Source organism: Varroa destructor, unplaced genomic scaffold (genome assembly GCF_002443255.2).
Source record: "Varroa destructor unplaced genomic scaffold, Vdes_3.0 BEIS01000013.1, whole genome shotgun sequence".
NCBI lineage: Eukaryota > Metazoa > Arthropoda > Arachnida > Mesostigmata > Varroidae > Varroa > Varroa destructor.
This window is the reverse complement of record NW_019211466.1, coordinates 14,876-28,323: the sequence shown is the minus strand read 5'-3', so window position 1 is coordinate 28,323 and position 13,448 is coordinate 14,876.

Here is a 13,448-nt window from a genome sequence, read left to right as displayed (position 1 = left end):
GAACAAAAACTTCACCACTGAGCGTTGAGTTTTCTTCATTGTTCCTGGAGTAAACTCAACCGGTTTTCACATTTTTAGAAGACTGGACTAATCATCAGCGAAATTTCGTTTGCTAGTAGCGCCTAGTTCAAAAGTTTTTCGGTTTCAGAATTCGCCTAATAGCTATTATAGCAGTTAGCTAATAGATAATGACATTAAAAAAAAAAAAAAAAAACAACAATCTTTCAAATATGTTTTGTCTTTAACATGCAACTTATAAACTCAGTAAGCTGCAAAATTCGAAAGGCCCTTATTATATGTTAGTAAAGGTTGTCTGACAACATGCGAACTGGATACGGGGCAATTAGATTTAAGCAATTAATGCTTTAGGTAAACGGATAAACTAGCTGCATTCATTGCGATTGCTTTAAATTACTAACCAATCAAACGCAGCAAGCGTAACGTATGTCTTTTTGTAAATGAGGCATCTTCTCGTTATCATACGTTTAGGAGGATTAGCTTGGTCTTCTCGTCTTGGCACCCCAGCGCGCGTTTCCAGATGACTGAAAGATGTTTAAGCATGTTCGCGGCGCCTTTGACAGTGTTAAACAGATTGTTAGTTCACAATCCTATACAAACAGAGTTGCTAACATTCGTTTCACCCGGCAGTATTTATGTCTTCACCGATTCATCACTTAATATTATATCACTGAAGTTTATTAATTCTTCAGACACACTACACATGCAGTTGCAGCTACTTCCTTTACGTCTTCTTTAAATTAGATTGTCAATGATGTTCAGATATTGCACTTAGTATCAATCAGCTCGCATTCGCCGACATAATAATTTGCGTTATAATCTGTAGAATCGGTTAAGTGTGCGTGCAAGCGCGATGTGAAGTGAGAACTTCATACGTCACCGGTCTCTTTTTCCCGATCAGAGTTTGTTTCCTGATCGCCGCGTCGTTATTGTCGTCCACGGCAACCAGAATCTTAAATTGACGTTGTTGCGAGCTTTGCGTTTTTTCTTGTGCCGTTTGTTCAAAGGAAACTTCATTGTCGAAGGAATCTATAGATTCATTTTCGGCGTGACATTTATATTCGCCATCGTGCTCATCTGTATCAGGGTTCTCTTTGACTATCGGTTTCAATAGACCACAATGTTTCGTGCTGTAGTGCGTACTAAACCCTTGTATCATCCGTAAGCTCGCTCAGTGTGGCGCTAAGTTTTCAACACTGGCACTGCAATCATATTCGCCTCCCAATGTGTCTAAAGCAATATGAAAATGATCGTTTTCATAATTACGGTATCCTTTCAATCTTGTCGTAGACACCTAGAACCATCTCCAACATTACTGCTGTACGGACATACTCGAGCCGGATGTCCTTTATACTAAAGCAGTAGCATGTTAAGGGTTAAATGCTTACTGTTGCTGACTGTCGCTGATACGGCGTATAGACGAGGTTATTCACTTTGTTCTACTTCATACATTTTTTTAAAAGAGGTAACTCGTGCTACCCCTGATGTACTCGGTACCGCGACACGCAAGTTTCGTAAACTTCGTAAAAATCAATGTTATTTCTAGTCAAAGATTGCCGTATAGCGCTGTCCCTGAACAGATTGTCATCTGAACGGCGTAACTGTAATGGCAGAGACTTTTACTTAGGCAAGAAGCTTCCTATTAGAAAAAGTTAAGTTCAAATGCTTGGCAGCCGAATTTATGTGATGAACAAAACCGTAGGCAGCGTTGTCCGTTGTCTCCCCATAATGCGTTTCTGCTTAACATTATTACTGCCAGGTGGAAAAGGCATTAATTTGGGAGCCTGATGTAATATCGAATTTTCAACGAATAGAGTAAGTCACCGTCTTAACTGCTGTCAACAACATATAAATGGCTAGTACGAGCCAAAGTCGACCAGCAAAGGCCAACAAGATGAACACGGCCATATTGCGTAAATATGCAAAAAGCTCTAAATAAGATGGCTCGAGTAGTCCTGAATTAAAGTCTAGCTACGCGAAGTGTGCATTATGTATACTTCAGCGTCGTTGTCGTCAAATCGAACAAACTCATATATAATATTTTTTTCCTAGTCGTACAAATTGAGATGCGGCATCATTATCGCTAGGTGAAACTTGACGCAGCCCTATGTCTCTTTCAACTACAGGTTTGGCCCTTCAACCTACCTCGTCGGTGAAATACGCATTAATGCAACTGTTATTATAGCCTGTTGGTCAAATTCGATGAATAAACTAGTGTCACCAGTAATTATATAATATATAATTCCGTTAAATTGAGAAAAAATGCGATATCCTTAAGAAAGTTCAAAGTGGTATAAAATGAGCCGGGGTGGTTTGCCCGAGATGAAGACGCAAAGTGAGAAACAATATAAGGTTAAACAAACAAAACCATAAGTAATGACTGCGAAAAGCAAACTACATTTAGTCTTTAGCTTGTGATCTATGAATAATTTGTCGCTTCAGGTAATTGTGTAAAACATTATCGTCAATCGATAGAATCTTGTCTACAGTTAAGGACAGGTCAACAAAGCAAACGAACAAAAAAGGTTTGAGCGCATGCACTGTCAGCGGTGCTCTGCAGAATGCAGTTCATTAGATAGCCCTCTGCATTCATGTAACTAACGGAAAGCTTAGAAGCAGCGCCTCGTATTCTATAGTATGGCCTTATAAGAATTGCGCACACCTGTTGACCGAACTAATGATGAAGACGAGGGATGTCGTCAAGGGTGTTTGCTAGAACGCACACATAATGCACATAGCTGGCATAGGGATGGTAACGAAGGAAAGCATCGGTGGGTTCGCGGAAATCTTGAAATTCAAAGGGCTAGGAAACTAAATCACTTTCATTAATTATGTGTAGATTCCTAGCTAACTGCAGTCCATTCTATATGAGGTTGATTGATTGATTCAGAATGAATCACAGTAAGTGGCAGCTTTGTTAATTGCAACTATAAGTTAGGGCAATTACGCTAAAGCCAAAATAAGCAAATAAATGAGTCTTATGTTTTGCACTCTACTACGTACAGTTGAAACAGGAAGCTCATTAAAAAGGTGTATGTATTAATAAGTGTTACAAAGGGACAGTCCACGGTAAGGACCCTGCGGGGCCGTTAGTTAATCTAGTCTCACGAACACTCAGAGTCAATTAGTTTACTCGGAAGCCGCAAGACAATCTAAAAAAAACTTGTTCTAGAAATAAGCTTTCTCAATACACCTGTTCTGCTATGTCTCCATCGTTATATTCTAGCAGCCAGTCCCAGTTATTATTGCCAGGGACTTTATTTTGGAACACCTCTATTGAACATTTCGTTATTATACCCACATCGTGCTATCTAATATTGACGAATGTAAATAATGAAAATTCGCGTCCGTGGTTTAGATCAAGAGATTTTTTTATTAAAGTAATATATATATATATATATTAAAGTATATGTATGTGTATTTCATATACTCTACGTGACTCAATCGCTTCTAAGGAATAGCTCTAAAAGAACGAAACATAATTGCTTTCCGCGTAGATGATCTTTGTTTGAGTTTAAATAATACCGGTGAGGATCTGAGACGCAAGTAGATAATAATAATGCGGAAACAGATTACAGATAAACGTAACGACACAATATTCCGTGCGCATCACTGATTTAAACACAAGTCAGCTTTATTAGCTAAATACATTAAACGGATTAACACAGTCATATAGCCTGTTTCAAATCCTTAAAAAGAACTATTCTATAGATTGGCAATTAAACATCTTGTAAAAAAATTTCCGTTCACATTTAAGCTTACTACGGTGGCGGGGTAAGGCAGCGACTACAGCCCCTAAGATGACAACAATCTTCATAATGATCGAGGGCCAAAGTTTTTCTGTTAAGCCTGGTAAACTACTAGTGACTAATAGGCTCAGCATCGATTGTAATATGCTGCTATGGTTTTGCCCCAGTATATATATATATGGCAATGTATTCACGTGTTCGTTACTGATAATGAAGGTTATAGCGTGCGTATAGGGTATAAGGCGTCAGCGATAACAATAGCTTCCAAAAAATCTATTCATGTTAATTTACGGTAATTATCTTGCGTAACTTCCTCGCTGAGTCGATGTCATGGGTTTGGCATTCACAAGCTCTGATGCTCCTTTGACAGAATCTGCTTTCGTTGCAGCGTAACAATGTAATATCCTGTCAATTAAAAATGTCCGCCTATAGCCAACTCGTTTGGTGCCCCCCATTCCACATCGAGGGATCATTATTGCAAGTTAGACGCAGGTATATGCGTTTGTGCCGGTAATGATAACAAAGTGAAAAAGCTTATAGAGTCGCTTTCCAGCTGTTACCTTCAAGAGAGGTATGGTAGCAGGGCTTATTTGCTATATACGCTGATCATTACCTAAAATCAAAAGGATAATGATTTTAGTTGAAAAAGTTTTCTGAACAAGCAATATCAGCTGGCGTGGCTGCCTATTGTTCAAAGCGACATTTCACCGATTTTCACTGAAGACAGATCGAATTTTACGAAGAAAACATTATGCCGCACTATCGAGTCAGGAGTTTGATACTGTTATGCTAGGTATAGTCAATTGTCATTTCACTATATGTATGCTATAACAGAAGGACCGCTGAACATGTTTGAAAATGCTACACTTTCATATTAATAAAATTAGTCGCTGTCCTACCTCAGGAAACGCACATATTTAATACCTCTCCTATCTCATATAAAGACAAAGACGTTTTTCTAGTAGTTCTTGTAGTTGTCTGTACGTATATAATTTTTTTAAAATCTTCTTAATTGGAAAGCTTATTGACATACATTTACTTTGGTAAACACTTGACCTTATTACTTCTAATTCCTTACTGTTTGCTCGAAACAGCTACTTCTATCGCGGTACCGTTACCTAATACTATGCCCACTTTCAGCTTTGAGGATGTAGTATTTTATAGCTTTGGAAATCATTTGTGATAGCTATTCTTAAAAACTAGATCGTTTGCGGTCAGACAGTTACAAGCCTATGACTCAGAATTGTAGGCCGTGCCGCATAATGGAAAATATAACCATCGATATCATTTAACACATTTTGCCATAACATAATAGTGCTTGAGTTGGCTTGCCAAAAAACCCACCCTATGAGCATACATGTCCTAAAACTACGCTATTTTTAGGCCCTCGAACGCCGTTGCTCTATGCCCTTGGCATCTAGTGTACCTCGGTTCCTCGCTTGTGTTTGAGACAGTTGGCCCGGGTGTTTTTCTGGAGAAAACAGTATCTCTAGAAAATGCTTCTAGCATAGTTGCTTGATGTTGGTATCGCCTTGCAGAGCGGACCTTCGTGACCAAAGCCGGTAACTGAGCTAGTCACCACTTCCTCTCATGTTCCAGAGGGATTTTGCCTGACTTGTTCTCTAGGGTTTGATCTGCACGCAGTGTTTACACAAGACTTAGACGTGCATTTTTATTAACTAGGCAAACGAAATGTTTGCCGATGATTTTAGATTATCCACTCGGAAACTTGGAAAACCACTGATTGCATTTGCTTTTAGAATAACTTAAATCAGATGGAGATATTAGTCCCATAATGTGTTGTCCCGAACGCTGCTCCTGACGGCGTGAGGTACGGCATATACTGTTTAAACTAACAGGCTCTTAAAAAATAGCTATCAAAATCGGAAATTATGTTGGAGAAATAGATGATGTTTCAAAATTGCATTGCAGAGGTGGCCGAGGCTGCTTTCCAGATTTTTTGGGTACCGTGAGCGCCAGACAAGTTTCAATGTCTATGATTACATAATTCCTTCCTCTGCTAATAATGAATGCTCTTTTACGAAATAAACATAATTTTATTGTACCGTACATCGAATAAATATGTGAAATGTATTTCTCGACTGCCATGTAGACCTACTTAGGATTATTGAATTTTAACATAATGCGAAGAATCGAGTGCTAGTCGTATTTAAATTGGCAACTGAAGCACGGTTTGCCATATACAAAAAAGATTATTCAACCTGTGACATATTACCTAAATCTTAATAAAAGAGTCTCCTGTATTATTATGTTATATAGTCTTCTCCTATATTATAGTAGAGTTGTAAAATGTGATTATGTTTAATGATGAAAATGTATAAGAACCCAAAAAAAGTCATAATGGTAATCTTATATAATGTATACATTAAAAATGAATACATGCATGTATGATAGCATATAGTCAGGACATTGTTCATATGTAGAAATTCTTGTATGGTTTGAGTAAAGATTAAGTATTAGATTTCCCCGAGGTTAAAGCATATCCGGTTATAAGATACCTATACTGAAACGATTAAATTGAGTGAGAATTAAAAATTGGCAAATACACAATGATCCGTTCGCAACCTCTGTGAAAAATGACTTGTGTAATATAACCCAACAAAAAAATTGTCGTTATGTGGCTAACCTAGGTAATTGTAAGGTAATATGATGAATATTTTAATTTTCCTTCGCATTGGAATCAGGTGTCTAATGTAAATAGAGCTTGCCTCTTATAACTTGAATATAATTCGGCCTAATCTCACTGTTTCGAACTGAATCATTATACTATATTGTTATATATATTCATTCATCATCATTTAACATCTATTATATGTATAGAATACATGTATTGTGAGTTCAACAATGGGTTCTAACTTAGTTTTTTATATTCCGCAATATTTCAAAGTAAATGGTGTCCTGACCATTTCTGTTGAGCAAAGCGTGTGATTATTTGGTGTGATCTGCTGGGAAATTAAAAGCTTGTACTGCATTCGATAAGCATCTTTGTTTTTCAGTTTAGCATTGCTCGTTCTAATCTCTAATACAGCATGCGGATGCTACAAGGGGTAATCAATTTGCCTTATGATGCCTGATCTTGCAATGGGAGCAGTAATTGCGACATCGAAAATCTGCAACAATGTACGGGTAGACAAACTCGAAACTACATTTGTCTTTTTAGAGCTTACTAAGTTGAGATGTTTACGTTACCTTTTTTAACACGATTAGATAAGACAGTGGGCTAAATATACGTTCAATACTGAGTACAGTTAACTATGTATTTAACTGAATGGCAGTACGTGGCAATTCCAATTGCGTCAGTAAAGAACGCCGTCCCGCATTTGAAACGTCCTGATCGCCAGCATGTGACATGATTATCTCAGTTCCGAACATGGCTGGTGATCATCATGGCCAAAGTTACAGTTTTAAAATATTATACGCTAATGAGAGGAAATCTCAATGGCCTTCGTCTAGCTGTTACAGAAAGCATGATTTCTTGATGTGTTTGTATTACGGTTTCTTACACGTTTTATTTCACTACATGTTAGTCATATCATTTTAAGCCCGTTTTTAATTTGACCAAATTTTATAACTACATATCGCAAAATATAAGTTTGAAGTTATCTACGAAACTGCAGGACCATGAGCTCCGGCGATGGAGATGAGCGTTGGGGAATATGCCAGCAAAGTCTCTCACCCCGTCTGTATCTTTTAGATCAATCGACTTCAAAATAAGGAAAGGAAAGTCAAACAACGCCTAAGTTTACATACCTTTTTGCAAACAGTATAACCTTAAAGAATTCTTCAATGTAAAGCCAAATATCCGCTCTAGCACGGTCCTCATTTTCGTAATATTTCTGAATAGCGGAGTCGATCGAACTAGATACCTCGTTGCGGCAGCATTTAACGACAAACTCTATGGGCTCTTTAAGAGCTTTCATATTACGTCGAATGATTGCGGAGAGAATCACTAGATTATACAGGATCCCACGTCCATCTGGGATCCGCTCAATAACGAGAAGGAACGATTCTGTGCGTGCAAGTATCGCTCTCCACAAAATTTCGCCAGTAATATCGCCAGTAATCGTAAAAGTGGGCTAAAAAAGTAATTCTGTTTCTCTAAGCGTTGCTTCACAAGTCTATTCGTCCTAATGGAGAATGTAGAACATTTGAGGAGATATCTTCATAGAAACTTTCATGGTAGATTTTTTGCACTTGTTTTGATAAACCGAATCTAAAAGCATCGACTGGTTAAAACGCAGGACATCACACGGCGTTTGCTTCAATTATCCTTCGGGTCGAAGTCCTTGTTCCTCTCCGGAAAACATCGGAGGTAGGAATCTTTAGAAGCACTCTTGCGAAGGGTCTTTTGCATCAGATGGCCCATGTATTTCACAATATGCTCAACAGCAACGGGGTTCTCGGTGCAGACTGCAAGGGCTTTGAGGAGCGAAAAAGCCCAATTTGCACCACGATCAATGTTCAAGTCAAAATATTAAGTCATTTTTCGATACTATTCAGCAAAGGAGAATGCATCGTGTTTCGAAAGTCAACAGGTTGTTTAAAATCATTTTCTTTCTTTTAAAGAAGAAATGTATAAAATAGCTCAACTCCTGATTCGAACTGTTTTTGAAGGATCTGAAGCATTTGAGTGTCTGTAAGCTGAACAGCTTAGCCAACGGTCATCTCATGTATGATAAGTTCGCCTACTTAAGGATTAGCAGCATCATTGTTAATGACGTATAAAGCTTTGAGTCTACTTGGGTGGTTCAACTTGGTCTACTCGTTTATGAAAATATTTTAATGTAGCAGTACGTCGGTAAATGGAAGTGACTTCCACATATCTGAGCGTAAGTGCGTTGACGGTAAAGAGCTTTTTGGTAGGAGACTTTTTGTTACGTCAACGAACTCCAGGACTAACATGCCCAGCCGTCGATCAGCACTGAGACGCCGTTGTACATAAATTCCTTCAGCTACCATTAAGTAATCGTACCCTGCAAAAAAGGCTGTTCTGATCAGGCAGAGTTTCTCCAATTCTAATTGGTCACTCGATACGGGTGCAACGGCTAGGCTCTTCACGTCCATCGAAAACCAGCTGTTAGGATAAAACGAAGGTACCAGTTTGACGTCACTGACTAGTATATGCCGCTCTTTTAGGTTATGTCAAAAATACGGCGGTTTTGAAAAGTAAACATAAAGTAAGACGACAGAATCTGCCTGTGGCCCACGGGCTTGTGTCAATTTCAGGATCATGCCAACTACTACAATTTCCTAAGTATTGATACGGACCCCTATGTGATTCATAAAAGGGTTTACATAAGAAACTTTTGCTCAAAACGTTTCTTAGGTTTAGGCCAACGTACTTTTTTGAACAGTTTATATTTTTCTGTTATAATTTTCTGTTTTATTTTTGTTTCATCGTTGCTATTTCAAAATCTATTTATCGTCTAACTTTTGCTACGCTTACGTTCGGTACCCGTTTGCAAGTTTTCCTGCGGAAAGGGACAATAATGCATACAGCAACTTTTATATAAAAGTTTTGTTTTTTCGAGTTTCATTTCGGTGATATCTTTACCTCTAATTAAATCAAACGGGATTCACCTAGGGAGAGAATTTAGGAAAAATATCCGCAGAACTTCGATATTCCTTTACAATATCGGAACATAATATACAAAGAAGTGAAAACTGGATGTTTAACCCAAATATCACTAATCAAATACATATGATGCACAGGAAATTAACTAATTATCAATGTTGATCATCACAATATTTATCACGCATTAGATTACAGCAAATTCTACGTGGACCTTACGTATTCCTAAAACAACGACTCGCTAAATAGCCATTACACTAAAAATGTAGTTTCTACTTTTTGCTTAGCTAATAATGGCTCACCTTATTACATTTATTTACACATTAAAGATAAGTTTATGGCGTTTCGATAGTCACAATTTGTACTTGAAACGAATCGTGTATAAATATCACACGTTCTAACACACATTTCTCCCTCAAAAGGGAGGTTTTCGCCAACTCGGCTCCAGACTGCTCTCACAAAGGCGGAACTACGCCGACCGTAAAAAATCCGTTCAACCCGTCCACGTTAAGGAGGTAAGGTCGGACAAAACCCGCTACCCAAACCTTTTAAAGTCTCGTTACTGCATCTTATGAAAACAAATATCGCCAGTTCTTCGAAGGTTTTCCAGTCATTGTGATTGAGTAGTTGTAGAGCAGTTATCATTAGATTATTTCTGTTCTACCGCACGTTTAATCTCAAGGTTTCAGTACATGTTCCAAAAATAAAAAGGTCTATAAAGAACAATATTCAAAAAAAGCTTAACAAAAACAAGTTTAGCGAATTTTCGATAGCCAAACGATGAATATTTTCAGCGTTTTATGATCTGGTTAAGTGAGATAGCTACTCTAATACCTATTCTTTACCAACAAACTCATGTTACGTTCAAACCTTACTAATTTCTAACTATTCAATGTACTGGATATGCTTCTGCGGGAATTTGAGTTGAAAACATTTTTGCATACATTTTTACATATTCGATTTTAGCGTTTGCCTACTACATTTTGGTCGAACTACTGCTTACTAATGAAAAGTTAACAATATTTGCACTCACATTACCACATATGTTAGGTTTTAAATACGACTTTACTAGACACACCTGGGTTATCTATAATTCGTTGTACTCTGACAAACTATAATATTTCGAGATTAAATCTCGAGTGGTACAAATTCTATAAAAGACATCCATGCGAGATTGCCGATGTTGCATTTCAGCAAAAAAAAAAGCGTTCTTCTACTTATTTTTTCTACTTTAACAAATATCCGTACAAAAATATTTAATTATCAGGTCGTTTGATATAATGATTCTATTTTCCCCCACCCGTTGTTCGTAAAAGATAGTAATTACTTGATTTTCTAAATGATTTATGTAGCCGAGACTAACGTCTATTAACATACGAAAATTACCGCCAACTTTACAGTTATGCAAGACGACTCCATTATCCATTGGTTATTTTGATAAGCACTGTGTTTTATTATTCTTCATCATATCCAAGCCTTACCTCGTGGCCAAATAACTAATTGATTGACTGATTCCACTAAGATTAGCCCCTAAGAGTAACTGAGATTTGCCTACTCGGCCTGCGCCTAGTGCCGCCGGCATTCGCATACAGTGAAAGCTGATTTCTAAGGAAGATCACGAGTACATTCTGTCACATGTTGCACAAAAGGAAAAAAGGTGCTTTTTTTTAAGTATTAAATGCTAAATCTTTTCACTGCGTTATTGGGCGGAATATTTGGACAAACACATTTCTGGGCAACTACGGTCAATTTTTACACACAACTATCTAGTCGAATTCCGCCCTATGGTGACTCACGCACCAGTTACCGTCTGCTAAATGGAGAGAGCCTGCGATACTTTAGCTTTTTTTTTTGTTCTCGTTGATAAATTCATTTTGCCGTCCTCGAGAAAGCAAAAGGCCTCTCTCGCAATATGTAGCTGAAAAAATAATCGCTCAAACCTTAATTTTATTTGACCATAATTTTCATAGAGTGAAGCTTGTTCGACTAGTTGGAAATATAACGTGTCGTTCGACTTTTGTGCAATTCTTTTCATTGGGTTTGTTCCGATCAAACTAAGTCGTCCATCAAGAACATCTATATTTCTTATCTTTTACGCCATCTAAAATCAGCAAAAGTACCTGCAACACACCAACTGATGTTAAGCCTGTCCGCAAGCTTCGTAATTTTCTAATTCTACTGTTAAAATTCTGTCACAAGTATCATTGTAAATTGTAAATGAAAAGTCTATTTGTTAACATTTCCTAGGTTCCCACAAGATAACACAGCGCGTGGTCGTGGTTCTACCTTTTACAGATAACACGCAGCTAAATCGTTGATTTTTTTGTGGCCATAAGATATGTCTAGTTTTATTTTACTTTACGTAATAGTTGGCAATGTTCAAGTTCGTTGTAGTTCATGCGCAGAAGAAAGTTGTACACGAATAATTTTGTTTTTCTTGCTGGGATTACATCAAATACAGAGAAATTAATTGTACATATAATGTGACTGTTAAAAATTAAATATATAGTGTATTAAATGAAGAATGACTACTAAAATAAACGAACGCCATCATAATCGTAAGCTGTACAATTATGCAACAAATGTAACTTGTTGTTGAGAGATTTTCATGACGTCAACGACTTCTGTGATTATGTACTATGGAGGCTTTTACAGAAAAATTGGTACTTTTTATAGCTGAATGTAAGCTTGTAGCAATAATTTTATTATTACAGTAGTATATATGTTCCGCCAACTGCAGTAAGTACGAGAAAGGTAAAACTTATAAGCAGGGCCCGGACTATTATTGTCTATTGGAAGCTGGCCGTGTAATGTCGTATAATTATCTTTATTATGAAATAAAGGCTAAGATTGCTGGTTCAAGTCATGAAACGACCGTTCTATAAAATCTACACGAAAGCTACATTCGATTTTTATCGCTCTAATGAACAGTCCAGTGAACCTTCTTACTGACAGGCGCCAGGCATTTACCATGTTAATTCATAGAACAATACATTTTTGGATCGTCAGTATATTTAAGATAATTGAGATTAGGCCGAATGTCGCTGTTTATATCAGAAGCGAAGACAGAGTATATCAGTAAAGAAGGACAACAGCTCTGGTACCGTCATGTAGTTTACGGCGTTTGAGAGTATCCAGCGGGGACTTCAACACGTGTTCCACCATTTGGTCTACAATTGTTTAACAAGGCATTTAAGATCAAATTAGAACTGCTAATAAGCAACGCAGTCACCGAAAACATCTTCGCATAGCAATGCGCTTGTATTTAGCACCGGGTGCGGCCTTTACGGTTTCACAATCTGCGAGAGATACAAGAATATTTTGTCATATTCTGCGAGAGAACATTTTAACTGGAAAAAGAACACATGCGCCAGTATATTTAGGAAATCATTGTTGAATCCTTAAGGGGCACAAACAAGATGATAAGGCATCGTCGGACGCATCGGAGGGTTGACCATCGATTTCTCCAGTGACAGGAACAAAGTCATCGGTGTCCCAATGCAAAATCGGACGAAATCAATTCACCCACCGAAACAGATCGTCAGGAGGATAAGAGGACACGGCTCTTAGTTGCTCAGGAAAATGGTGTTGTCAAATCGTAACCTGAAACGATGCAAATTCAAACAGGGTGGTAATTAGGATAAAGTAGAAATTAATCTATAGCTCATTGTGAAAGGCAAGGATTATTGATGCTTATTATTATGGGCCTTTTATATTTTATGCTAATTAAGGACAATTCATTCTCTTTCTAAGAATCAAAATCATTGTATCTAAAATAGGTACTGCTTTAATCTCATAACGTTCAATCTAAGAGTTCATATTCTACGTTACCTCACATAGTAACAATATTCGAACAAATTGATTTCTTAACATTCCTGTTTTATTTGCAATAGCTCTATATTAACCATATAGCACTAGCGTAAGACTTGAATACGACAAATCGCGTTGTCAGTATAAAACAGCGATGTTACATACCACAAAACTTGAAATCTGAAAACAGGATCATTCACTCTTACGATCTTTCCATCCGACCCTTTAGGCAATTGCCTAGAGAAAGACTCGCTTCACCTGATCCAGCAAAATTATTG